The 27,849-nt window shown below is 46.8% G+C and overlaps 1 long non-coding RNA gene across 2 annotated transcripts; it reads left to right on the forward strand.

Annotated features, from left to right (window-relative positions):
* The first annotated feature begins 623 nt into the window (after window positions 1-623).
* LOC141264520 (uncharacterized) lies at window positions 624-27,446 on the forward strand. Of its 2 annotated transcripts, XR_012319985.1 has the most exons (4): window positions 624-690; window positions 20,692-20,766; window positions 21,320-21,748; window positions 27,280-27,446. It is a non-coding gene; the product is annotated as an uncharacterized lncRNA (long non-coding RNA). The 2 variants fall into 2 exon arrangements; XR_012319984.1 differs by lacking the exon at window positions 27,280-27,446 and having other exon boundaries at window positions 21,320-22,226.
* Window positions 27,447-27,849: the final 403 nt, after the last annotated feature.

Raw genomic sequence — 27,849 nt, forward strand, 5'->3', positions numbered from 1 at the left:
GTTTTCTTGTGTCAATCATCTCGGAATATGTGGAGCCAAAATGAGGGGTAAGAAGGTCACATTGGTATCTATGCCCAGTTTATTCACTCGGAAACGTTGCGGTGTTTTAGAAGAAACATACTTTGGAAAACCGGATGGGGACCATGACTATTCTGATGTGGTCCTCGTTGGCTTCTCTCCACCTCGTTCTCCATGACTGACTGACTCTGCTTATGAATACATAGGGATAGACCTGTCAATCACCTGGATGGGAGCTGGGAGAAGCCTCCGGGGACCACATCAGATTAGTCTCCAGAGAAGCAAGGTCCCCATCCGGTTTTCCAAAAAATGTTTTTTTCAGAAACGTCACAGTAGTTCCAAATGCAGTCATGCAGCCGCTTATGCTGCCCATGATTTGGGCAGCCAGAATCTAATGACAGGTTCCCTTTCGAGATGTTTTGGGAAGTTGGTGGAGTTGTGGATGTTCTCACATTATCGCCATATATTGAATAATAATAATTGCTGGGGAATGTGTGCTGATTTTTCGAGAATAAATCTTAGTGAATTGCAGACAGCCCATTGTGAGGAAAGAGTTGGCAGAGATAATGGACTTTGACATTGAAGGATGAGTCACTTGGTTTATGAGAGCAGATATTAATGTAAAACATTCTCTGCATCTGTTGTCGCTCTGCCGTGAGAACGTTCATCCAGGTCAGATCAAAGCAGTGAACAATAACCCTACAAACGCAGCCCCCCAAACCCACAATGCAGGACCACAACAAAGCAGGTGGCGAGAGAATGCTCAGCCCTTGTCAGAGAGGTTCCTGACAGATCTCCTCGGGGCACTTATACAAATCATATTGTTATTAATGCACTGTATGACATTTCTGGCGGTATTATAGTGCACTCAGTTACACCTATTTGAACACGATATAATGGTTTTTATATATGCACTGTATGGCCGTATCATTTGTGCACAATATGATGGTTTCATATGAGAACTGTATGGAGGCAGTATTTTTTTTCAACTTATGAAACTGAATTGTGTATGGTATAATGATTTTACATGACCACTAATATGTGATGATTTTATGGGCATTGTATGGTTGTATTATTTGTACACAATATGATGTTTCCATATGTGCACTGTATAACGGTATTATTTATGCACTCAGCAGCAGTGGTATTTATTCACAATATAATTGTTTCATCTCTGCAATGCATAGTGGCCTTATTAACACTCAGTGAAATTGTTATTTGCGCACAAAACGATAGTTTTTTATGAGCATTGTATGTCGGTATTATTTGTGACACTGTTATTTGAGCACAGTATGATTATTTTATATGTATACTTCATGGCGACATTATTTGTGTGCTCAGTAACACTGTTATTTGTGGAACACACAATGTCTTTATACGTGCATTCTATGGCAATATTATCTCTGCACTATTATGCGCAGTATGATGGTTTTATATGTTTTGTACGTGCACTTTATGGTGGTATTATTTATACAACCTGTGACATCTATTTGTGCACAGTTTGATGATTTTATATGTGCACTTTATGCTAATATTATTTCTGCACTTTTTGACACTTTTACTTGTGCACCATATGATGGTTAAAATGTGAACTCTATGGTGATATTATTTTTGCACTTTGTGACACTATTAATTGTGCACAGTTTGATGATTTTATATGTACACTACATGGCGGTGTTATTTCTGCACTCTGTGACACTATTACTTGTGCACTGTACGATGATTTTACATGCACACTATATGGCGGTGTTATTTCTGCACTGTGTAACACTATTACTTGTGCACAGTTTGATGATTTTATATGTGTGTTCTCTGGCGGTTTATTTCTGCACTCTGTGACACTATTACTTGTGCACAGTATGATGATTTTATATGTGCACTCTATGGCGGTGTTATTTCTGCACTCTGTGACACTATTACTTGTGCACAGTTTCATGATTTTATATGTGCACTCTATGGCAGTATTATATCTGCACTCTGTGACACTATTACTTCTGCACTCTATGGCGGTATTACTCTGTGACACTATTATTTGGGTGCAGTGTGGTGGTATTATTTAAACATTGCTTTAGCTTCATTCCACTTGCATTTGGAGAAGGGGTGCGGTGTTTTTACGTGGACATCCACAGACTTCATACATGTTGTAACAACCATCGGCACTGCATCAAAGACACCTTCATTCCCTGTTCTGTTATCTTTATTAGTGTTGAGCCACCCCCGTAGTGTTCGAGTTCGGTTCGGTTCGTCGAACACCCGTGTGTTCGCCGAACTGTTCGTCGAACTGTTCGTCGAACACCTTCGAACACCGTTAAAACCAATGGCAGGCAAACAAAAACACATAGAAACACATAGAAAACACCTTCAAAGGTGTCCAAAAGCTGACAAACTGCTCAGAAGACACAACTAACACATGGAAAAGTGACAAGTACATATAGTCATGCGAAAATAAAAGAGGTGAAGGAGTAAAAGGAGGGGGAGACACAGATATAGGCATGTCATGCCCTTCTAAAATCCAAAAAGTGAGAAGCCGACACGGCCAGTCCGCTCCTGCCCGTGCCACCTCCGTGTCGCCGGGTTTGTGCCAGAGCCGCGGTGAACCCTGACGGCCAGCCCCCCTCTCCCAATACTGGTGCCTGTCTGCTGGTGGGTCGAGCGAGCCCCCCTGTGGTGGAGGCAGCTCTAAGCTTTTTAATTTAAATTGTCTCTCTAATTTGAATGAATACACTTTAAATCCATTTACAAGGATCTATTGGAGGGCAAGTCTCATGCCAGCAGCCGCGTAATTCCAGCTCCAGTAGCGTCCACTAAACCTGCTGCAGTTAAAAAGCTTTTATAAGGATCGAGCTCGGCTGTCCACCGCAAGGCATCCTACTGCCAGTCCCAGCCCCTATGCCTTGGGGTGCCTCCTGATGCTCTTCACTAAGTATCCCATGGTCCCGAAGCATTTCCTTTGAAAAAATTAAGTGTCTAAACTACAGGTGGTGCAGCTTGCTTAACAGCCGGGATAATCCGCTCACTAGCAGACACTGCTACTAGGCACAAAGTATTTCCTGGGCTAGATGCAGTTAAAAATTTGTAATTAGATACTCTCGTTGGATGCTGAGAAAGCATTCCATAGAGTCTCCTGGCACGCCATATATGATTCTCTTAAAAAGCTTGGGGTAGGGGTCTAGGGGACCCTTTTATAGCCAAAATCACGGCCCTGTATCGCAATACGTCACCTAGGCTGAAGATAAATGGAACTGTAGCACCCTGAGGGCTCGGTTGCTACAGACGTATTGCACCTCACCCAGAGGTGTGATATCTCACTCTCAGGTAAGGATGGAGTGTGGATCAGGACCCGACACCTGCATGCATTACACCACATTGCCGTGGGGCAGGGCGACCAATATGCCCCTGAGATGGGCACGACAGTCCCTGTCCCTGGCTGGAGTGGGGGGAGGGAACACTGAGGAAGGGGAACCCTGTAGTGCAGGAGCAGGGAGGAAGCAGTTCCTGGGTGCATTGAGAAGGGAGTATAAAAGGTGGGCACCATCTTAGTTCAGTGCAGAGAAGTCTGAGCAGAAGTGGCAGGGAGCAGGGGCTCTGCATGAGCTCTGCTCCGGAGGCGGGCCTAGTAACAGAGGCCCAGGCCTGGAAGAGGGAGAAGGAAGGAAGAGGAGCGGAGAAGGCTCCAGGAACGAGGAATGAAGGGATCCCAGGGGTGCGGACGGGCGAGTCGCCACCGCACGCCCGAATCCACCTGCGTGGAGGGGTCAGGCCAAAGGGGGAGACCGGTCCCCGAACTAGTGGAGGCAGGAAACGACCCTCAGCTAGAAACCGGAGGCTCTGACATTTTATGTGGCGCAACCCCTCGCTACACCCGCTAGGAAGGCACCACATAGGGTCAGGGAAACTGGCGCCAAGTTTACCAAGAGGAGGCCCGAGGCAGCCGGACAGAAGTGTTGGTAAGAAAGGCCAGACAAAGGACACACAAAGGGGGTCCTGTGAAGTGCTCCAAAGTTATCTGGGAGTTGTCTGAGCCCCTCACCTGGTGAGCACAGTACGACGTGGGCAGCCGTTACCTGCAGACGTGGTCTGGATAATAAGAACTGTGAGTAAAGGCCCTGGACTGCATCACTGACTCCGTGTCGTTACTGCTGCTGCCCTGCACCATCACCCCCATCCTCCGCATACACTGCCCTGAGGCTATACTCCTCCCGTGGGGAGTTATGCTACGCTCTGCTGCACCCACAACACCAGCCTCAGCGGTCTGCCCTGTAGCGGCGGTTCACTCTGACCGCAATCCACGGGTGGCGTAGTCGGACATTTAAACATGAAAACCACATAAATAGTTCCGCCACTGGTTTGATCGCCCTGAGCCACGGAACTGGGTCGCCGCCACGAAGACTACAACCACCAGCATCCACCAAAAAGGGTCCGGCTCCGGGTGTCCCAAGGCCCAGGGGGTGCGTCAGAACATTTTCATCACCTTTCACAATCACCAATGGGACAAGGCAGTGATGTCCTCTGTCCCCTCTCTTATACATCCTAGTGACGGAGCACCTGCTCTCATCAATTCGCCATAACCCCAATATTAGGTGGATTGAGGTGGGAGGCACCGAGTACAAGTGCTCTCTATTTGCTGATGATGTCCTAGTATATATCACTCAATCACATATATCCATCCATGCTGTTATGGCTGAAATAGATCACTTTGTTACATGGTAAAATTTTAAAATCAATGCAGCGAAGTCTGAGGCCCTCGATGTCTCCCTCCCCAAATCCATATAGGATTCCATCCAGTCCAACTTTCCCTTTGCCTGGCCCTCACAGGGTATCAAATACTTAGGAATTCCTATTCATAGAGACCTCTCCCATCTATGTTATCTTAATTTTGGGCCCTTTATTGAACAACTCCATACAGACCACGGTTGGCAAGTTAGAACTGTAAGATTCACTACGTGAACCACTGGTGTTTTGTGGAAAAGCACATGTACACCGCGTTCCAAATTATTATGCAAAAAGTGTTTAGGAGTGATAAGGGAAGAATTTGTTTGTTTGTCAGTTAAACTCATTGATGGTGATGTGTGTCAGGGCTCTTTATATCACTGTAAGCAATTGCAGACACCTGTGCTAATTAGTTTGGCAGGTGTGTCCAATGAAAGGCAAGACTACTTAAGAAGGCTCTCTCACATTATTAAGCAGCCTACATTTTCTGCCAAAATGGGAAAGAAAAAGGATGTGTCAGCTGCTGAGAAGCAACAAATTGTGGAGTGTTTAGGTCAAGGCATGACTACAATCAACATTGTGCGATGATCAGGATGAAGTGTCTTGGCAATCAAGAAGTATGTAGCTGATTCACAGTACACACATGTGCGTGCTGATAAGGGCAAATTGAGGACTCTTTCCTACAGGCAATTACGTCAGGTTGAAAGAGCAGCGGCAAAAAAGCCTTGTCATAGCAGCAGACAAGTTTTTGAAGCTGCTTGTGCCTCCAACGTCCCCCGAACAACAAGATGCAGGGTCCTTCAGAGGTTTGCAGCTGTGCATGCGCCATCCTGTCGACCTCCTCTATCCACTTCACACAAGCAGAAACGGCTCCAGTGGGCCAAACATTACATGAAGACTGATTTCAAAACTGTTTTGTTCACGGATGAGTGCCGTGCAGCGCTCGATGGTCCAGATGGATGGAGTGGAGGATGGCTGGTTGATGGACACCCCACGCAAACACGGCTACAGCGCCAACAAGGAGGAGGTGGAGTAATGTTTTGGGCTGGAATCATGGGGAGAGAGATTGTCGGCCCCTTTAGGATCCCTGAAGGCGCTAAAGATGAACTCCATAATGTATGTGGATTTTCTCAAACAGCACTTCCTGCCATGGTTCAAGAAGAAGAACCGTGTATTTCACAGCAAGATCATTTTTCTGCATGATAATGCACCATCTCATGCTGCACATAAAACATCTGCATCTCTGGCTGATATGGGCATAAAAGGGGACAAACTTATGGTGTGACCCCCATGCTCCCCTGACCTCTACCCCATTCAGAACCTTTGGAGCATCATTAAAAGGAGTGTCTATGATGGCGGAAGGCAGTTCACATCTAAGCAACAGCTCTGGGAGGGTATTCTGTCCTCATGCAAAACAATTGAAGCAGAAACCATCCAAAACCTGACAAATTCAATGGACGAGAGAGTTCAGAAGCTCCTTTCGAACAAGGGGTCCTATGTGAAAATGTAACATCACCTAGAATAAAGTTTTGAGTTGAAAACTGTTTGATTTCAGTTTCTAACAACCTGCTAATGCTTATAATTTCAAAAATGACCATTTTTTTGGTCTTTATTAAAATGAAAAGGTTGATCGAAAAGTTTGGGGGATCTAAGAGTGTGGCAACCCAGTAGTCATGATTACTTCGAATTCTGACAATATGAGGGTCATGCTGCAGGTAGTGTAGCAAGAAGGCACTTATGTGCCTTGCGCATCTCGGAGCCCCAAAATTATTTTCCGGGCTAGATGCAGCTAAAAATTATTTTTAATTTTAAATCTGGTGAAGCTTTAGTATAGATGGCCTAATAGGATCAGTGCTGCACACTGCTACAAAGCCCAAATTATTTTCCAGTCAAGATACAGATAAACATGATTAGTAATTTGAAAGCTTAAAACGGTTGGTAGGGTGATTTTAACCAATCATCAAGCTTTTACTCTCCCCAGGATGACACAGGGGTAGAAAAGTCGTTTCGGATCCATGATTTGTTCATCTTTATGAACGTGAGTCTGTCTACATTATCAGTGGAGAGCCGCGTGCGCTTATCTGTCAGCACACCACCAGCAGCGCTGAACACACGTTCAGACAGAACGCTGGCTGCGGGGCATGACAAGATCTCCAAGGCGTAAGTGGCTAGCTCCGGCCATTTATCCAGATTGGAAGCCCAAAAAGAGCAAGGGTCCAGTGACACAGTCGTGGCTTCAATGTTTACTTGGAGATACTCCTGTACCATCGTCTCTAGGCGTTGACTATGTGTCAGACTTCTTGTCTCCTGTGGCCTTGCAAAGGATGGGCTAAAAAAGTGGTGAAATGATTCCGCAAAATTGATGTTACCAGCAGATACTGTGGTTCTGTTACGGTTTGAGTGCTGAACACTTGACGGTCCCACGGTTGGCAAGTTGGAACTGTGAGATTCACTACGTGCACCACTGGTGTTTTGTGGAAAAGCACATGTAAGATTCTGCAACAGTCTCTGCTGATACTCCTGCATGCGTGCATCCCTTTCTATGGCAGGAATAATTTCTGCAAATTTACTTTTGTACCGGGGATCTAACAGTGTGGCAACCCAGTAGTCAGGATTATTTCTAATTCTCACAATTCGAGGGTCATGTTGCAGGTAGTGCAGCAAGAAGGCACTCATGTGTGTTGCGCATCCAGGAGCACCAAGTCCCTGTTGTGTTGGTGGCGAGGTAACAATCATGCTTCCTTCCTCTGTCCTCTCCCCCCAACCTCGCACAACAGAAATGTGATCAAGGTCTCCCTCATCTGATGAGTCTTCCATCAGTTCGTCCTCCACTTCTTCCTGGGCTCCTGCACCTTCCTCACTAGTTTGGCTGCTACCATGCGCCCTGGTAAAACCATCTCCCCCACCCTCACATGCCTGCCGCCTTGGTGCTGCCGACCGTCTGGACCTTGCAGATGTTAGCCCTTCCGCATACAACTCCTCCTCCTCTACTTCCTCCACCTCCTCTTGTGCCACCACCTGACTCCGAATTCTGTTTAACATGTGCTCCAGCATGTAAATCACCGGAATAGTCATGCTGATAATGGCATCGTCAGCACTAAACATCTTCGTCGCCATTTCAAAACTGTGCAGAAGGGTGCATAGGTCCCTGATCTGAGACCACTCCTCCAGCGTGATTTGCCCCACCTCTGAATCTCGTTGGCCCAGGCTATACGTCAGAACGTATTGCACCAGGGCTTGTCGGTGCTGCCACAGTCGCTGCAACATGTGCAGAGTTGAATTCCACCGGGTAGGCACATCGCATTTTAGCCGGTGAAGTGGCAGGCCCAACGACTTCTGTAGAGATGTAAGTCGCTGAGCTGCGGGATGCGAACGGCGGAAGTGAGCACACAGCGACCGTGCCCTCTGCAGAAGGCCATCTAGTCTGGGATAGTGGGCTAAAAATTGCTGGACAACCAGGTTCAACACGTGAGCCATACAAGGCACGTGTGTGACATTGCCCCGGCGAAGGGCCGCACCCAGGTTTGCAGCATTGTCGCACACGGCCTTCCCTGGTTTCAGGTCCAGTGGAGACAACCATTCATGAAATTGGTTCTCCAGAGCTGACCACAACTCCTCAGCTGTGTGACTCACATTTCCCAGACATTTCAATGTAAAAACCGCCTGATGACGTTGAGCCCTACTGCCAGCATAGTAAGGAGGTGTGCAGGATCCCTTCTGCGCAGTTAGAAAGCTTGTGGCATGACCAGACAGGCTTTGGGTGCAGGTGGAAGACCGAGAGGAGGTTGAGGAGGCAGAAGCAGTGGATGAACTTTGACATAAAGAGGATTGACGCACAACTCGTGGGGACGGCAAGACTTGGACAGCAGCCCCTTGTCCTGCTGTCACCATAGTTACCCAGTGCCCAGTCAGCGACATGTAACGCCCCTGTCCATGCCTACTCGTCCAAGTGTCTGTGGTGAAATGCACCCTGTCACACACAGAGTTTCTCAAAGAAGCGGTGATGTTGTGTGCGACATGCTGGTGGAGCGCAGGCACACCTTTCTTTGAGAAGTAGTGCCGACTGGGCATCTGGTACTGGGGCACTGCGACGGACATAAGGTCTCGAAAATCCTCTGTGTCCACCAGGCGGAAAGGCAGCATTTCTGTAGCCAAGAGCTTGCAGATGGTGAAATTCAACCTCTTAGCTTTCTCATGGCTAGGAGGAAATGGTCTTTTACTTGTCCACATCTGAGGGACCGAGGGCTGGCTATTGTGCTTAGACGGGGTTGATAAGGGTGTCCCCGGCAAACTGCCGGTCTGTGAGGAAGATGCAGGCGGACATGTTAGGTTGCCTTGATCCAAAGGTGGTGCTATCGATGTCGGACAGCGCTCAACACCAGCTGGTGTTACCACCTCCAAAGAAAATGATGACCTGCCAATCACGCTGACTGTTGCGGGTAAAGAGGTGGCAGGTCTGCGCCCCAAAACAGGTGTGACTGCTGTCCCCCCAGTCACAGAGGATGAAGAGGCCGCGGATGCACAAGATATGGCAGACGGTGATTGGCCCGGCCGGCTAGGCCGCATTGTAGCACACTGAGCTTCCCACTGCAACTTATGCTTCATGTCCATGTGCCGGTTCATGCATGAAGTACTCAAACTATGTATTTTTTGGCCTCTACTTAGCTTTTGCTGACAAATGTTACAGATAACACGAGTTGGGTCATCTTTATCGATCTGAAAAAATGCCCAGGCTATGCAAGGCTTAGCACCCATGCGACCTGAAGAGCCACCACGACTTGTGGTGAGAGGCAGAGTTGTGTTTGAGGATGCAGTTGTTGACGTGCTTCCAGTACTACGTCTCTGTCCAGGAAGGCGCAACCTGACCTCGTCGTCACTAGCATCTTCCTCCACCTCCTCTGCTGACCTCATCTCTTGGCTGACTGTGGGTTGACAGTAAGTGGGATCTCCGACCTCATCATCATCACCCTGTGCGTTATCACACCCGTCGTCCTCAGAGCCAACCTGTTCCTGCCCTGACAAAAAACTAAAGTTGTCGCTCCAATCAGGTATTTGAGTCTTATCATCGTCTTCCTCATTGTCTCCACCAACAGGAGTTACAGTTTGGGAATGAGGGTCTACATTATGGTCAGAACCTTCTGCGTCTGGTCCTGGATCCGACTCATAAAGATTCTGGGCATCAGTGCAGATCATTTCCTCGTCTGGATTCACAGAAGCGCTGGAGTCGACCTCTGATTCCCAGGCTATAGTATGAGTAAACAGCTCTGCAGACTCAACCATCTGTTCTACCTCATACTCAGACGGGCAGCTGGAGATTTGGGAGCTGTGAGGAAGCAAGTGCGATTTGGGTGACACCTTTGAGGACTGGAGTATTTGTGATGTTGAAGTTGATGTGGAGGAGAGCCCACTTAAAGGAGCACTTGATATCCGTTGAAGCACCTGCTGTTTTTGTGCCTCATCTGGAATTTGTAGCGATTGGCGTGGCCGTAAGAAAGGGATCTTATCACATTGTCCGCTAAAAGAAGTAGACATTTTAGTTTGGCTGGAAGATGGTCTTTCTTCTGCAGATGTTACTGTTGCTTTAACACCTACCCCACGGACACAACCTTTTTTCCCCTTCCCAACACGCCTATTCCCCTTTCCACCAGCAGCAGGCCTTTTTCCACTCATTTTGGTGGTTAACTAATTCACAACTCTGGAGTTGTTTGCACAAAAAAACAATGGATGGTAACCGAGCAGAGCTGAGTGGCCAAACTGTGGTATTAGGCCAAAACTATTGGCTGGGTTAGATGCAGAAAAAAATTATTTTGAATTTGCAACCTGATGGAGGTCAGTATAGATGGACTAATACAAATAGTCCCACACACTGCTAGAAGCCCAAATATTTTTTCAGAGGTACTGTAGATGCAGATAAAAATTATTTTTAATTTGCAACCTGATGGAGGTCAGTATAGATGGACTAATAGACCAAGTCCCACACACTGCTAGAAGCCCAAATATTTTTTCAGAGCTAGATGCAGAAAAAAATTATTTTTAATTTGCAACCTGATGGAGGTCAGTATAGATGGACTAATAGACCAAGTCCCACACACCGCTAGAAGCCCAACTATTTTTTCAGAGCTAGATGCAGAAAAAAATTATATTCAATTTGCAACCTGCTGGAGGTCAGTATAGAAGGACTAATAGAACAAGTCCCACACACTGCTAGAAGCCCAAATATTTTTTCAGAGCTAAATGAAGAAAAAAATTATTTTTAATTTGCAACCTGATGGAGGTCAGTATAGATGGACTAATAGACCAAGTCCCACACACTGCTAGAAGCCCAAATATTTTTTCAGAGCTAGATGCAGAAAAAAATTATTTTTAATTTGCAACCTGATGGAGGTCAGTATAGATGGACTAATAGACCAAGTCCCACACACCGCTAGAAGCCCAAATATTTTTTCAGAGCTAGATGCAGAAAAAAATTATTTTTAATTTGCAACCTGATGGAGGTCAGTATAGATGGACTAATAGACCAAGTCCCACACACTGCTAGAAGCCCAAATATTTTTTCAGAGCTAGATGCAGAAAAAAATTATTTTTAATTTGCAACCTGATGGAGGTCAGTATAGATGGACTAATAGACCAAGTCCCACACACCGCTAGAAGCCCAACTATTTTTTCAGAGCTAGATGCAGAAAAAAATTATATTCAATTTGCAACCTGATGGAGGTCAGTATAGAAGGACTAATAGAACAAGTCCCACACACTGCTAGAAGCCCAAATATTTTTTCAGAGCTAAATGAAGAAAAAAATTATTTTTAATTTGCAACCTGATGGAGGTCAGTATAGATGGACTAATAGACCAAGTCCCACACACTGCTAGAAGCCCAAATATTTTTTCAGAGCTAGATGCAGAAAAAAATTATTTTTAATTTGCAACCTGATGGAGGTCAGTATAGATGGACTAATAGACCAAGTCCCACACACCGCTAGAAGCCCAAATATTTTTTCAGAGCTAGATGCAGAAAAAAATTATTTTTAATTTGCAACCTGATGGAGGTCAGTATAGATGGACTAATAGACCAAGTCCCACACACTGCTAGAAGCCCAAATATTTTTTCAGAGCTAGATGCAGAAAAAAATTATTTTTAATTTGCAACCTGATGGAGGTCAGTATAGATGGACTAATAGACCAAGTCCCACACACCGCTAGAAGCCCAACTATTTTTTCAGAGCTAGATGCAGAAAAAAATTATATTCAATTTGCAACCTGCTGGAGGTCAGTATAGAAGGACTAATAGAACAAGTCCCACACACTGCTAGAAGCCCAAATATTTTTTCAGAGCTAAATGAAGAAAAAAATTATTTTTAATTTGCAACCTGATGGAGGTCAGTATAGATGGACTAATAGACCAAGTCCCACACACTGCTAGAAGCCCAAATATTTTTTCAGAGCTAGATGCAGAAAAAAATTATATTCAGTTTGCAACCTGATGGAGGTCAGTATAGATGGACTAATAGAATGATGCTATGCCCAAAAGATTTTACTTCACTAGGTGCAGTAAAAAAATTGGTATTCTATACACAGGTGTTATATCTTGCAACACAGATAGGCTACTCCACTGACTAACACACTCTGCAATAGGCCAAAAAGGATTAGCTTTGCTAGATTCAGCCAAATGCTGTGAAAAAAACTTGCACAGCACTGGCACAGACCTGCCTGGCAAAAACTGATAGGAACTCATGTAACCTAGTCCTGAAAAGGACTCCAATTACAATTAGTCTTTACTCCCACAACCTATCTATTTAAGAGCACAGACCTCCCTGATAAAAGTCGTAGGAAATGCTGTAACCTAGTCCTTAAAAGGACTGCAATCACAACTATTCCCTACTCCCAAGCTATCTGTATATTTGTGCGAAAATTGGCTTGAAATTAACAAGGTATAGCGCACACAGCAACAGCGGTGCCGTCTAACACGCAGCTGCAGCAGTGAGAAAATGGTGGCGACGGGGAAAATGGCTTGGTCTTATAGGGCAAGGACATGTGACATACACTGCCAATCACACATGCCCTTGCTTGTGTGAAAAAAAGCACTTCGCTCCGTGTGTGCGCTGCTGATAGGCTGACAGATTGCACCTCCCCACTGCAAATGCGGGAAAGAGAAAAAAAAATGGAGATCTTCATTGTTCCTGCAGAGATCCATCCCCTGCCCCTCCCCCCGCCCCGCTGTACACTCAAACTGCGTATTAACATTAATTTTCATCATTACTGAGAAAAAATCCAGTTATGATTTTGGTGCACGAACAGTTATCGAACATAACCTCGAACAGCCGAATTTTTCTCAAATTGTTCGTGTTCTCCGAACGGCTCGAACACCGCCCAAAACAGCTCGAATTTGAGATTGGCGAACAGTTCGAGTAGAACAACGCTCATCTCTAATCTTTATGACACCTATCCGCCATTCAGACAAATCAATCTGTGTTCACTGGAACAAGCGAGAACCATCATTTCTTCAAGTGCTAGTGACGCGCCCCCTGGGACATATTCCTTTTTGAGGGGAATACCCGGCACCGGATCAGATGGGGGGGTTGTAGTCTCCGAGCGGCTGTGACCCGGTCCCGTGCCCAGGGCGTCAAGCTATGTGTTATGTGGCAGTCCTTACTGATGTTATAAGAGTTCTTTTGTGTCGACTACGCCACCCGTTGTAATGCGGTCACTGTGGCCGCCGCTGCAGCAGGGTCCGCTGAGGCTGATGGTGGATGTGCAGCTTGGTGGGATAACCCCCAACGGGAGGGGTATAGCCTCAGAGGGGACAGGCGCAGAGGATGGGGGTTGTGGTGGTGCGGTGCAGCCGGCAATGAAGACAGACTCGGGTTGTGCAGTTAAGGGAGTTTACTTACTGCTGATGTTTCGGTCACTCCAGCTGTTAGTGACCACCCGAGCCGTGCTGCGTCCACCAGGTCCTGGATCCGGCCAACCCCCAAACAAGTCCGGAGCGTGGCCCTGAGCTCTCCCTCTGTCCTTTCTTCAGCCGTCCCCACCAGTGATCCACCTAGGTCCAGCTCCCTCGGGCCTTCTGTTGGGCAACCCTTGGCCTTAGGTTCCCTGACCCTCCATGTGGTATGCCTTCAGGGTGGATGTAGTGGGTGGCCGTGGCAGATGCTGCCCACAGCCTCCGGTCTCTGGCTAGGGATGTTTTTGCCCCCACCAGCTTGGGTTCCGGTACCCTTGTGCTGACTCCTCACCCGGTGCTCTAATTTGGGTTCTTGGGTCCCCTCAGTCTTCCCCCTCTGGGTCTTTCTCTTTCTTTCTCCTCTCTCTCTCTCCAGGGCTGCTGTTTCCTTCTCTCTCCTCTCCAACTGACTTGTTCTCAGCGTCTGACCCTGATCTAAGTTGGTGCCCTCCTTATATATCCCTCTATGTGTGAGCTCAGGTGACCAGCACCCAATGAGCTCCTATCACTACCCAGACTGCTCCCCCTATCTGCCCCTACACTACATGGGATGTACCACCCCCCTCCCACTCCAGCCAGGAACAGGCTCGGTTGTACCTGCACATTTCGAAGTGGGAGTACCGTCGGCCTGCTCCTCTGGAATGGGATGTATGTAGTGCATGCAGTCTATCTGAGCTCAGTTCCACACTCCTTCCTTACCCGGGAGTGGAATATCACACCTCTGGGTTGAGGTGCAATACCCCTGTAGCAGCCGAATCCTCAGGGTGCTACATTCCCCCCTGGTAAATCACAGCACGTCCTCGGGCTGTAAAGACAAAAACACCAAAACATACAATTTTTTTTTTTTATAAACATAAACATATAAAACATCATATAAAACATTATATATATAACATATCTTATCAGATAAAACTGTCTCGTAGACTTCTCTTGTCTCTGGTTTCAGGTTCCTCCTCCGGACACTGTGCAACGTGTGTCCGGGAAAAGTGCGACAGTCTTTCTAGAAAAATGGTTTCTCCTATAAAACCGGTAGGGGGCGCTTTAGGAAGCGCAACTATATACAGGGAGAAGTTGGAAGTTGGCCGCTCTCAGTCCTCGGCCAGGTAGAGGGAAGGGAATGGCTGCTCACAGTCCTCAGCCTGTAGGATAAAGGGGTTAACGGGTAAACAGTTCACTGGTCCCAACGGGGACTATTTTAGCTCTAACGGTTCACTGTGCCCCGACGGGCAACTATATACAGTCTCTACTCCCGTCCTCAACGACGGCTCCCTCCTGCTTTTTCTTGGTGATATGGCGTTGCTTCAGACCCGTCCGGGCCCTCTGGCTCCTCCTCCCCGTACCGCAACTCCTCCTCTGTCAGGCGATGCACGTGGAGGGCGTAAGGTCCCTTGGCACACTTGTGCCGGGTGAACGTTACCTCGTCACCGACGTAGAGGTCACGGCCTTTGTGACCCTCTGGCAGGTGGGACTCGACGTCCCGTCGGGTAACGAAGACGTCACCCATGGTGTTCCGGTCCTTTATGAAGCCCCACCCATGCTGCGCATTAAACTTTATTACCGTCCCGATGGTACGGGGACGATTTGCTGCACAGGGGTCCCTTCTGGTCCGACTCTTTTGCTCCGCGCTGCGGGTCTGGGCCCATTGCTCTCTGACCCGCCTCTCCTCCCGTTCTCTCTTAAACTCTGCCAGCTGTTGATGGCAACACTCTGTGCGTTCAGCTGCAGCTGCCCGAGTCTCTCCGGTGAACCCCATCAAATCTTCTCCCGTGGGGTCCCACACGAATTGGGCTTCTTCTAGTGGAGGCGAGACCCGAGTCACGGGCTTTGGAGCCGGAATCAGGGGCTCACACAGGGGACCTAACTTCTTTTGTCGCTCCAGTTCCAAGAATTCTTCGGGCCAGATGAAAGGCCGCCCGTCCGGCCACGCTAGCTGGCTGAAGGGGTCCTCTCCCAGATATGGCACCCTTGGTGTTTCGGGTGCGGGCGCGATGGTGGGGGCGCCCAGGTTACCCAGGCCTTGCGGCCAGGCCGGGGGCATCTGGAAGGTAAATGGAACTGTTAACACGGCGGCGCCCTGGGCTACCTGGCCTTGCGACCAGGCCGGAGGCTCCGCGGAGGTAGATGGCTCTGCTGGGGATGCGGCGCCCGGAAACGCTAGGCCCTGCGACCAGGCCGGAGGCTCCTCTTCCTTCGCCACGCTCCGGGTCACGACGCGTGACGTCACCGGGGTCGCGACGGCGGCTTCCGGTCGGGGCCTAGTCGGTGGCGGTGTCATGGCGGTCTCGGGTACGGCCGGGGGACCTTCGGGCTCTGCGACGGGGAGCTGGGGCAGATAAGCGGTCTTCCGGTATGGGGTATAGGCGTCCCCCTTACCTGCTGCCATGCGTCTCGCTCCCTCTTCTGCGCCGTCTCCGGCCTTGGGTCCTCCCGCGTCATCCGCAGAGGCAGTCGGTGTCTTCTTCCAAGGGAGCGGGTTCCGTGGACGGGTTCCAGCTTGCTGGGCCATCTCCCGGCCCCACTCCGCCAGGATCTCCCTCTGCACTCGGGCCATCCTTCCCGCGAGGCCCTCCAGGGCACTCCGCGCGCACTCCCGATCTCGGGGAAGCTGCGCCAGGATCTCCGCTAAGCCTAGCGGGGTTGTTGACTCCAGCAGGCTCCTGACCATCGGGTCGGTGCTGCTCTGCTCTCCTCTTTCTTCCTTTTGCAGGCTCCTGGCCAGCGGGCCGGTGCTGCGCTGCTGCCGCTCCATTCCCGGGTCTATTCTTCCTCTCCTCGACTCCGGGTGCTCTCGCTCTGGACACCTTGCCTCCGGGTGCGCTCGTTCTAGACTGCTCCAAGCGACACCCATCTTTTCTCTTCTCTTTCGTCTCCTCCCACTTCGAGGGCGGTCCCGGGGCAACTCGGTGACTGTCAGCTCCAGGGGGAGTTCTTTCACGCTGACAGACACCTCCAGCATCACAGTCTCTGTTGGTGGGGGCGGTTTCCACTTTTGGCGCCATTTTCTGTCCTGGCCCACGATGGGAGGTGGCCTCTTGCCCTCCTTTGGCACGCCCATAATGGCGTCCGCTGCTCTTCCAAGGCGGGAAATCTGCGGTTTTGGCGGGAATCGCTTCCCAGTGGCGGGAAACTCGGCAGATGGCGGGAACAAGCTGGAAATGGCGGACAATCGGCGGGAAACGACTGGTGATGGAGTCCGATGGCGTGGACCCTCCGGAACCGGCGGGAGACTTCTTTCTGAGGTAAACTTGCACTTTTCTTCAGGCACGCAGTACCCGGGTGTTGCGGGCACGTAATCCTGCCGACTACGCCAAAGTTGACGCGCCCCCTGGGACATATTCCTTTTTGAGGGGAATACCCGGCACCGGATCAGATGGGGGGGTTGTAGTCTCCGAGCGGCTGTGACCCGGTCCCGTGCCCAGGGCGTCAAGCTATGTGTTATGTGGCAGTCCTTACTGATGTTATAAGAGTTCTTTTGTGTCGACTACGCCACCCGTTGTAATGCGGTCACTGTGGCCGCCGCTGCAGCAGGGTCCGCTGAGGCTGATGGTGGATGTGCAGCTTGGTGGGATAACCCCCAACGGGAGGGGTATAGCCTCAGAGGGGACAGGCGCAGAGGATGGGGGTTGTGGTGGTGCGGTGCAGCCGGCAATGAAGACAGACTCGGGTTGTGCAGTTAAGGGAGTTTACTTACTGCTGATGTTTCGGTCACTCCAGCTGTTAGTGACCACCCGAGCCGTGCTGCGTCCACCAGGTCCTGGATCCGGCCAACCCCCAAACAAGTCCGGAGCGTGGCCCTGAGCTCTCCCTCTGTCCTTTCTTCAGCCGTCCCCACCAGTGATCCACCTAGGTCCAGCTCCCTCGGGCCTTCTGTTGGGCAACCCTTGGCCTTAGGTTCCCTGACCCTCCATGTGGTATGCCTTCAGGGTGGATGTAGTGGGTGGCCGTGGCAGATGCTGCCCACAGCCTCCGGTCTCTGGCTAGGGATGTTTTTGCCCCCACCAGCTTGGGTTCCGGTACCCTTGTGCTGACTCCTCACCCGGTGCTCTAATTTGGGTTCTTGGGTCCCCTCAGTCTTCCCCCTCTGGGTCTTTCTCTTTCTTTCTCCTCTCTCTCTCTCCAGGGCTGCTGTTTCCTTCTCTCTCCTCTCCAACTGACTTGTTCTCAGCGTCTGACCCTGATCTAAGTTGGTGCCCTCCTTATATATCCCTCTATGTGTGAGCTCAGGTGACCAGCACCCAATGAGCTCCTATCACTACCCAGACTGCTCCCCCTATCTGCCCCTACACTACATGGGATGTACCACCCCCCTCCCACTCCAGCCAGGAACAGGCTCGGTTGTACCTGCACATTTCGAAGTGGGAGTACCGTCGGCCTGCTCCTCTGGAATGGGATGTATGTAGTGCATGCAGTCTATCTGAGCTCAGTTCCACACTCCTTCCTTACCCGGGAGTGGAATATCACACCTCTGGGTTGAGGTGCAATACCCCTGTAGCAGCCGAATCCTCAGGGTGCTACACTAGAAAAATAGATTGTAAGCTCTGCTGTAGAAATCTAATATAGGACACTTGTATGGCTGCTTTCACGCGTCTTGCTCCCAGGACACACAATAAACATATCTATAGGCCTCCGATTTACCCAACGGAGGCTGAAGGAGTGTCATTTTAGCCTCCTCGGATGAGCTGCTGTATGTCGGTATATATCTATTTCCGCTGCGTGGAATAGCGCTCACCATGTCTATGCCGGTCCAGTGGCATCCGACGGAGGTATGTGCAGGGGGGTAACAGGATTATGCTGGTTCAATGTTTGGTCCCTTGTGACCCACTACTGTTTTAATGGGGAACAAATGGGGTGAAGCTTGCAGATTATAATTTGAATGGCTCAATGCAAGTTCTTTCCGTGTAAGTTCCGACTATTGCAATTCATTCATGCATCAGAGTCATGTTCCATAGAAGACTACAGTATAAGACCCTACATATGTTTTTTTTCTTAGAAAGGTAAATTCCAAATAAATGTATCATGGTGTGCCCCATTAGATGTGATTTTAAGAAGGCTTTCCTCCTGCAGGTCTGTAATATGGCGCTGTAGTTTGGTGCCATATAGTGGCGCACTTTGTGCCACCCTTTAGGGTCTGAGCACATGCTGCTGCCATGTACACAATGCCCTAAGCAACATGTCCAATATTGATGCATGACCCGTGCTAATATCCGGCCCAGAACATTGTTCCACTTCTCGCCTTCCACTTTCGAGCTCCTGCTGCCGCCCCATTCATCCCGTTCCTCTCACCTGTATTGAGCTTTTGATGAACTTTGACATGAGATCAGTTATTTGCCAGTGTAATTGTGAAACTTCACATCTGGCAATAAAGTAATGTGTTATTTTCCATTTATTTACACAAAAGTAACGGTCTGAACTGACACATAGGGAAGAGGTGATTTCGGAGATGTTCTGGTACATGGTGTCATTGAAGGACGTCCATGTTCAACAACAACATTTTCTTCCTTCCACCAAAGCTTGCTTAGAAATATGGAATAGGTGTATAAGCCACAGATTTGGGCGAACTCTTGATGCTAGGAGGCTAGTAGAAAGGGTTGACTAAGGTTACACATATTCCATTAACTCTTGCTGAAGCATACATTCAAGCTCCAGGTCCCAATGCAAAGTCTGCACGAATTCAGACAACAATTTTTTTTTGCCATTTATAGCCCTGGTGCCTTCTCGAGAGACCCTTATGCTTCATGCATTGTCACCCACTTCTTCTCTGTAGGTGCTCCCCTGACCTTGTGGCTGCTAGAAGGTTGCAAAAGTTGTGCTTCAATGGCACTTGTTGCCCTGTGTGTCGCCCTGTCCCACACAACAGCATATACTTCGACTGCTCACTTCAAGTTGATATTGGAACAAAAGTTTCCCCAATGACGTCACTCTGCAGCCAGATTTAAGCCATGGATGGTGACACTTCCTAAGAGTCTCTGTACCAACCTCTTGGCTTAGACTTTGTACCATCCTCTTGGCTTAGTCTTTGTATCAACCTCTTGGCTTAGTCTTTGTACCATCCTCTTGGCTTAGACTAAGGCAAGAGAATGGTACAAGGACTAAGCCAAGAAAATGATACAAAGACTAAGGCAAGTGGTTGGCACAAAGCCTAAGGCAAGAGAATAGTACAAGGACTTTGTGCCAACCACTTGCTTTAGTCCTTGTACCATTCTCTTGGCTTAGTCCCTGTACCATTCACTTGCCTTAGTCTTTGTGCCAACCACTTGCCTTAGTTCTTGTGCCATTCTCTTGGCTTAGTCCCTGTACCATTCTCTTGCCCTAGTCTTTGCGCCAACCACTTGCCTTTGTCTTTGTATCATCCTCTTGGCTTAGTCTTTGTACCATTCTCTTTGCTTCGTCCTTGTACTATTCTCTTGACTTAGTCTTTGTACCAGCCACTTGCCTTAGTCTTTGTATCATTCTCTTGCCTTAGTATTTGTACCATCCTCTTGGCTTAGTCTTTGCACCATTTTCTTGCCTTAGTCTTTGTGCCAACCACGTTCCTTAGTCTTTGGGCCCACCACGTTCCTCAGTATTTGTCCCTATTCCTGTGCTTCTCGTTTTGATCCCTTGAGGCCCTTGAACAATGTCTTCCAATCCCAACCTTTGGCTACGACCGTGACCTCATCTGCTCCTGGGTACCGGTGCCAGCTGACATTAGGCTTAACCTCGTTTACACCTTGCCTTTCCCTGCAAGTTCTTGGGGTACAGTTGCCGCTGATCAAAGAAAATCCTGCTGATTGCAATTAGGGGAGTACCTTGCAGCAAATATGGTATCCTAATGTGGGGGTTCATAGTGAATAAAATAACTAGTTGAAAAATGAACTGCATCTGTAACAATTATGATATCTTGACTAACTATTATAGGGTCATTCTCTTCTTCATAGATGTTTATTGTCAGATAGTGCTTGTAAAAATAAGAAGTTTAGCAATTTACTGCTTATTAAACCTTCCAGCCATTCTTGAGATATTAACACTTTTCTTTTGTTTGCAGCTCGTTGCCTAGGAGACTGACCACCACTGTCATCTCACTTGTAAGCACTGCCCTGAAGTTGGCAAGGATTAGGAGGTAATTGTACGTAATTGATTATAGGTGAAGCAGCTCCCTCTCCACCTCTCCCAGCAAGGAGTCCAAGCACAATCTCAAACAATAATGAGCAGGAGAACTTCACCCATCTAGACAGCTGCATGTAGCTACTGATGTCCATTTTATGTATCTGATTTACTTATTTAATGGCCTTCGGCTCTATCCATGGCTACTTGCTAGATGAACAATCTGTAGGAAGATCGATCTTGTGCAAGCCTAGATAGGTCCACCAGGGTCTTCTCTGCCGTTATCTTGATAGTATCAAGCCATCGGGTTCCTGGTCTTCCTCTTTACCTTGTTCCTTCAATTCTTCCGACCATGATGTTCTTCTCCAGTGATTTCTCTCTTCGTATGATGTGTCCAAAGTAGGCAAGTCGTATCTTGGTGATCCTTGCTTTGATTGACATGTCTGGCTTCATTTGTTCCAAAATTGATTTGTTTGCTTTTCTTGCCATCCATGGTATTGATAACATCCTTCTCCAGCATCACATTTCGAAGGCGTCAATTCTTTTTGTCTTGTTTTTTTATCGTCTAGGTGTTACCACAGGAAAGACCAGATTATGTACGAGCCGTGTGTTCATCGGCAGTGAAATGTTCCTCAAATTGAAGACCTTGTCCAGTGACTTCATCGTCCATAGCTATTCTCCGATTGACTTACGGTGTCTGTGAAGCCACTGAGATTCCCCTACTGCTCGTAATCACCTACACAATGTTCAAGAAATCAAACACTTCTGTGCTCAGAAAGTATGACATTTCCGAGACAGTAGATGGAGCTTCCAACAAAATTTTCAGAAGGTTTTTCCACCTTCTCATCTCAGGCACTGCATGTATATATAGTATTTTCGCAGTTTGTCTTTCATGACCTGTTTCAATCAGTGTAACAGTTCCATGTTCAGCCAGCTATGTCTGCCAAAAATGTCAAGGTATGAGGAAGCTAAAGGATGAACCCGTCAAAGAATTTGTGGTATGGAATTTAGATCTACAGATAATAAACTGATGACATAATGTATATGAAGTACAATGATTAAACACACACATGTGCATGTGTATGGAGATCTTTGCGAGATATCAGAGTCAGCACAGTGTGTACTGTCTCCAAGCTTGACCTCGTGGAAGCAGATGAAGTCCTCATTCCTGTTGGCTGCTTCGCCACAAAAACTCACATGTTCCTATGGCTGGATTTCTCCATATCATCTCCTAAGAGTGATCTCTGTCCAAAATGTCACCTGACTTCTGTTCTGCCCAAGTTAAGTAACCGCTTTACCCCATAGCTGAGCCTGTACTCTATAGTGATAATATGTCTATTGCCAAATAATTATCTCTGCTCCTCTCTGCAGTGGGAGTTTGCACACTGCTTGTGACATGCATGCTGCTGCTCGGGGTGCAGTCTCCAGCCTCTCCTGTGCCTTAGACCTGATAATAAATTGGAATTATTTCATGTATCTGCTGAAATTTTGCTTAAAATTGTATCTGTAAAATGTGGTACAGCCATTCTCACAATTTCATGGCAAAAGTTGTGGTGTATTGTGAACAGTGTGTAAGAAATAGGACCCCTAAGAAAATTGTAGCGACTTGCTTGTGTCTCCCTCGCCTTGCGTACGCTTCATCCATGCTGTACCTACTTTATCTATCAGCCCATTGTCTTCCATGTCTTTTTATTTCATCCTGCTGTGTTCTAATTTTGGCTTCGCTCCTTTTGGGGGGAAAGTGGGTAGAACATTGTTTGTGACAAGACAGTAGCTTCAGAGCCAGCAGAAGAAGTGGAGTGGTGTTGTTATGGCAGAAGATCTCCACAAGCCCCTAGCATTGTCATTAATACCCTGGTTTGGAGGGACAGAGGAGAAGTTCTCCTGATGTTTAAGAAGGGGATAGTTTGGATGTACAGTTGTGCTCAAAAGTTTACATACCCCGGCAGAATTTTTCCTTTCTTGGCCTTGTTTCAGAGAATATGAATGATAACAAAAAAAGTTTTCTTCGCTCATGGTTATTGGTTGGGTGAAGCCATTTGTTGTCAAACTATTGTGTTTTCTCTTTTAAATTTAAAGGTAACATCCTCCCCTGTGACCTGTTTGCTTGTAATCAGTGTTTCTGCATAAAAGTTGAGTGAGTTTCTGGGATCCAGACAGACTCTTGCATCTTTCATCCAGCCACTGACGTTTCTGGATTGTGAGTCATGGGGAAAGCAAAATGAATCTACGGGAAAAGGTAGTTGAACTGTATAACACAGGAAAGGGATACAAAAAATATCCAAGGAATTGATAATGCCAGTCAGCAGCGTTCAAACTGTGATTAACAAATGGAAAATCAGGGGCTCTGTTAAAACCAAACCACGGTCAGGTAGACCAACAAAGATTTCGGCCGCAACTGCCAGGAAAATTGTTCGGGATGCAAAGAAAAACCCACAAATAACATCAGCTGAAATTCAGGACTCTCTGAAAACTAGCGGTGTGGCTGTTTCAAGATGCACAATTAAGTGGCATTTGAAGAAAAATGGGCTGCATGGTCAAGTCGCCAGAAGAAAGCCATACGCCAAATAGCACAGAGACAAGCCTCAAAACTTCTGGTACAAGGTAATTTGGAGTAAGGTGACCAAAATTGAACTTTTTGTAGAAAATTTTTTTTGTTATCATTCATATTCTCTGAAACAAGGCCAAGAAAGGAAAAATTCTGCTGAGGTATGTAAACTTTTGAGCACAACTGTAGCTGTTAGTCTACATATAACTTGAAAAGGGAGCAAGGGAGGGAGAAGAATGTGGCAAGAGCCACATGGACAGCTAGAGGGAGCTGCTCTAATTGGAAGCTATAATCTGGAGATGTGTGAATGGGCTTCTAGAATATCGCGAGGACTACAGTTTAGTATTTGCCAATTCTGGACATTGGAGTATATACAGACCCATGGTGTAGTAATAAACCTTATTTTCAGTCAGGAATGCAGATACTGATGCCCACCTGTGGAAGCAATAAACTGCATACAGAGATAATGACCGATCTGGCACAACGGGTTTATGCTGAAAATTGTTTCCTTTAGTGATGTTCCATTCTATGGAAATCTATAGGATGAGTGTTTTTCGCCTATACTGTGTATACTAGCTGGTCTTAAAGAGGATATTTCACTGGATTTTTTTTTTAACTTAAAGTGATTAGTTCCTCCAATTACCACATCTACACTGATGATGGAACAGTTTTTCTTTTTTTTTCTGTGCCCTTCCATTCCAAAGTTATGTTCCCTGGAAATAAAGTTGCACATTTTCCCTTCAGCCAACTGGACTTATAGCACAGAATAAGAGGGTGCGGCCATGTTTTGATTGGCTAATATGAGAGCAGAAAAGGCAAACGGTCATAAAAAAGTTCTGTGGTATACACCCAATTTGTTGAAGGGAAGGTATGTACCATTAATACTGGGAGCATAACTTTGGAACGGAGGGGCACAGAAGAAAAAGAAAAACTGTTCCAGAATCAGTGGAGCAGTGGGAATTGGAAGAGGTAGAAAGTTTAAATAAAGCTCCTTATTGAGCATGACTTGAGGAGAGAGTGCTGTGGCTCAAAGACTCTGTAGGTATCATAGAGTTACAGATCTCACAACGCAGCCATGGAGCAAGAGCACCACCATGACCCCAGGTGACTGCACATGGTAGCACGCCTTTCAAGCCATGTTTGAAAAACCCAGGTTAACCAGGAAAGATGGGAACCGGCTCAACCAGGTGGACTCCAGCATAGCTGACGTCTCTAAACTCAGGTCCCCAGTTAAGGACTTTTGTAATCGTGAGGATAAACTTGTGATTGCAACCTGGAGTAAAGCAAAAAGGTTAACCCTTTTGGAGTGAAATCTTTCAACAAGTATATATAATGCACAAGGCAAGTATTAACCACACGTCAACGTGTAAAATCTCAGCTGTGCCCATTTTATAATGACATAGGACGAGCAGACAAACAGTCCATGTGATTATAAAATATTGTACAATGACAGTATAATGGTTGCATCATAGTCTGTATACAATGAAATACACATCCAGCACCACTTGTTTCACACCAATTAAATCCAGCTTTGATTGGGAAATCGTCAGGTCTTGGTATATATCATAGGTGGCAGGCTGTTGGAATGTAATAAAATGTAGGATGAAAATCACAAAAATGAACAGAACTCAAAATAAGGGTTCATTCACACAGGCGTGTATTCTTTCTGGGAGAGAATCGGGCCTATTATGCTAATGACACTCATCTCAAAGGCAGAGCCTGATCTGAGTGTCATCTGAGTGTGATTGGATGAGAGAATCACAGCACAGGTGCCGAGAAGATGGGGAACAAAATTTTTCCATCTTCTCCATTGTCTCTGATTTCCATCTTCTCCATTGTCTATAATTTCCATCTTCTCCATGGTCTCTGTGCGTGTAGATCGGACTCCACTTGGATGACATCACATAGACTTGTATGGGTGTGAGTGATCCGAATATCGGAGCCACACTCAGCGTGCTGCAATTGTTTTCTCATGATGAATCGGCATGAAAAAATAATTGCAGATCTGCACTGCCCCATAGTATAACATTGATCCTTGTTATACTCCAGTGTGAGAGAACCCTTATGGTGAGGCACTATCCCCAAGTCATCATGTCGCTTTCCAGTAACGATAGGACTGGACAAGATTTTTTCATTACCCATTTTTTAGGATTTATTTAAATCCCATAATCCACCATTTCCAACCAAGAACATCAAAATATCATATTCCTTGTCGGAGCTTATTAACAGATTAGTTATGAATATGCCACAAGGATTGCTGTGAGGACCATATTCCAGGAGCGGAAAACCATTGTTACTTTGTAGCGTTCTGAAAAAATGGAGCCAACCAGTTTCCCTCCCAGTATATATTGGGGCTATTGTTGCTAATTAATGCCATATTCAGTTATAATTTAGTCATTTTTTTCAAGCACCATTTGTGTCTATCATATGGCTGATCCCAAAGATGTGAGATTTGTTGCGTCTTTAGAAGATGCTGGTTCTCCTTGTGGAGATCCAGCTAAAAGGGCAATGCACCCTGGGAAAATAATGCAAAATATCTCTCCTCCAGAAGGAAGAAAACTGTCTCTCTAGTACCACCTGTCGGTAAATAGGTAAATTATGGTCCTAACCAACCAGATCCTCACTATTAATCACTTCCCTCTATGGATGGCCTCATTCAGGACTATATTTCTCTAATGCCTATGTGCCAGCTTGTTTCTGCCTCTAACATACTTCAGGTTGTCGCCTAATTCATTCCTGGTCTCGGTGCACAGTTTCTCTTCAACTCCTAGTTTGGCTCTTTGGCTTCACCTATCTCTTTGATTACTGTCTGATCTACCGATTCTGTTCCCGATTGCTCTCATGGCTAAGTCGATTCACCTTTTCCTGGCTATGACTACGTTCTACCCCAATTCCTCCTTCCACTGATCAGAAGCTACTTCAAGGACCACGACCTGGGGGGAGCCAAGGATGTATTGTCCCTGAGACTTTGCATCCTGGTCTAGTATGAACCAGTATACTTTTTGGAGGAGAGTGCCCACTTATCTGGTGAAAGGACACCTACCTTGTGCCGTTGAGGGGCAAAAAGTCAAAACTATCAACAACCGCAAATGAGTCTCTGTGTCTCTGGGTTGACTTATATCTCTAGTCATGTCTCAATGCTCCAAAAAAGGGATTTTCGAGTTTCAGGAAGCCCCTATTGCCCAGGTCCAGCATTGAGTTTCCGCTGCTGATCCGGTGTCTGTTTGCAGCACTGATTTAGGTGAACAGCGGCATTTACGCCAGGTTAAAAAAAAATCATTTTTATGGTGACAGTGGTGGTCATGGTGGTGGTGACGGTGGTGTCTCCAGAACACATGGTCTTTAAAAGGGACCATGTGTTCCAGAGACACTTAAAGGGGAACACTTTTTTGGACACATCTTCATGGTCAGATGGGGCCATTTCTTGGTTTCCATTTCCCAGTCATCATTAGATATAAGCGCACTAGAAGGACGACCCATTATAAGGATGACACAAATTTTTCATCTTTGGATTTTAGAGGATTTTCCATTAACTCGTTTGGCCTAATATTAGCTTGCAAAGTAACACTGAGCATCTGATAAATCCACATATGACAGAATCAAAGGTTTGATTGTCTTTCCTAATCGTTAGACACGACAAAAAAACCTGCCAGAAATTCCACCAAAAAATTGCTGTTGGCAGCGTCAATAGCGAGAGAATGTTTTGGAAGCTGATGCCGGAGCCCCAATAAGAGCGTTACTGTTTGGGGAGGCAGATGGAATATCTCAAGGCCTTTCTTTCGCAATAATTAAGTACACGTGTAGAAGCAGGGAATCTGAGGACACTGAAAAACATGAGTAATACAGGAAGCCGGGCGAGCAATAGAGCCAAGAACACAGGGAGGGGAGGAGACAGGGTTACTTTCCTTGGTGAAATGTCTTTTATCTAAGAATATTTTTTGATACCGCAAGAAATCTAATTAAGTGAACTTTTGTTTGCAGTCGTCAAGGATTCTGCGGAGTGACAGATTCTGCGAGTCGCGCAATGTGCTGCGGTGCCCCTCCGAGTGCACGGGATCAGAAGGCAAGGCTTGGGTTACACAACACGGCTGGCATTTAAACACACACATGGCATTGCCAAATGCTGGCATTTATCAGATTACCTGCTCCGCGCCAGCCAACTTGTTAAATGTTTCACAAACACAATTATAATCATTGTAATATTTTGCTTTGACTTCTTGATTTCATCATTAAAGACACCCAGTACAGATTGAAATAATCTCGTTGCTTCATAGAAAATTATTTTCGCTTCTTTTTGGATGAGGAACAAAGAAAATATTAACATATGCAGCTAGAAATACATCAGAAAACTTTATATGTTCTTACCTGTAAGAAGCAGCCGAGCTAAGATTGTCATAAGTAGGAAGGAAACCACCAACAAGTTGCTGTTGACAGATCTACAACTCTTAATGATACTATTGGGGTTCAATTTATTATTGCATTTGCACTTGTTTTTATCTATTTTTGGTGCTTTTATTGCCTGTTTTTTATTTGTCTCTTATGCACCATTGT

This window comes from Phyllobates terribilis, unplaced genomic scaffold (assembly GCF_046119375.1).
Source record: "Phyllobates terribilis strain yellow unplaced genomic scaffold, ASM4611937v1 Scaffold_4__5_contigs__length_816908805, whole genome shotgun sequence".
NCBI classification, from domain to species: domain Eukaryota; kingdom Metazoa; phylum Chordata; class Amphibia; order Anura; family Dendrobatidae; genus Phyllobates; species Phyllobates terribilis.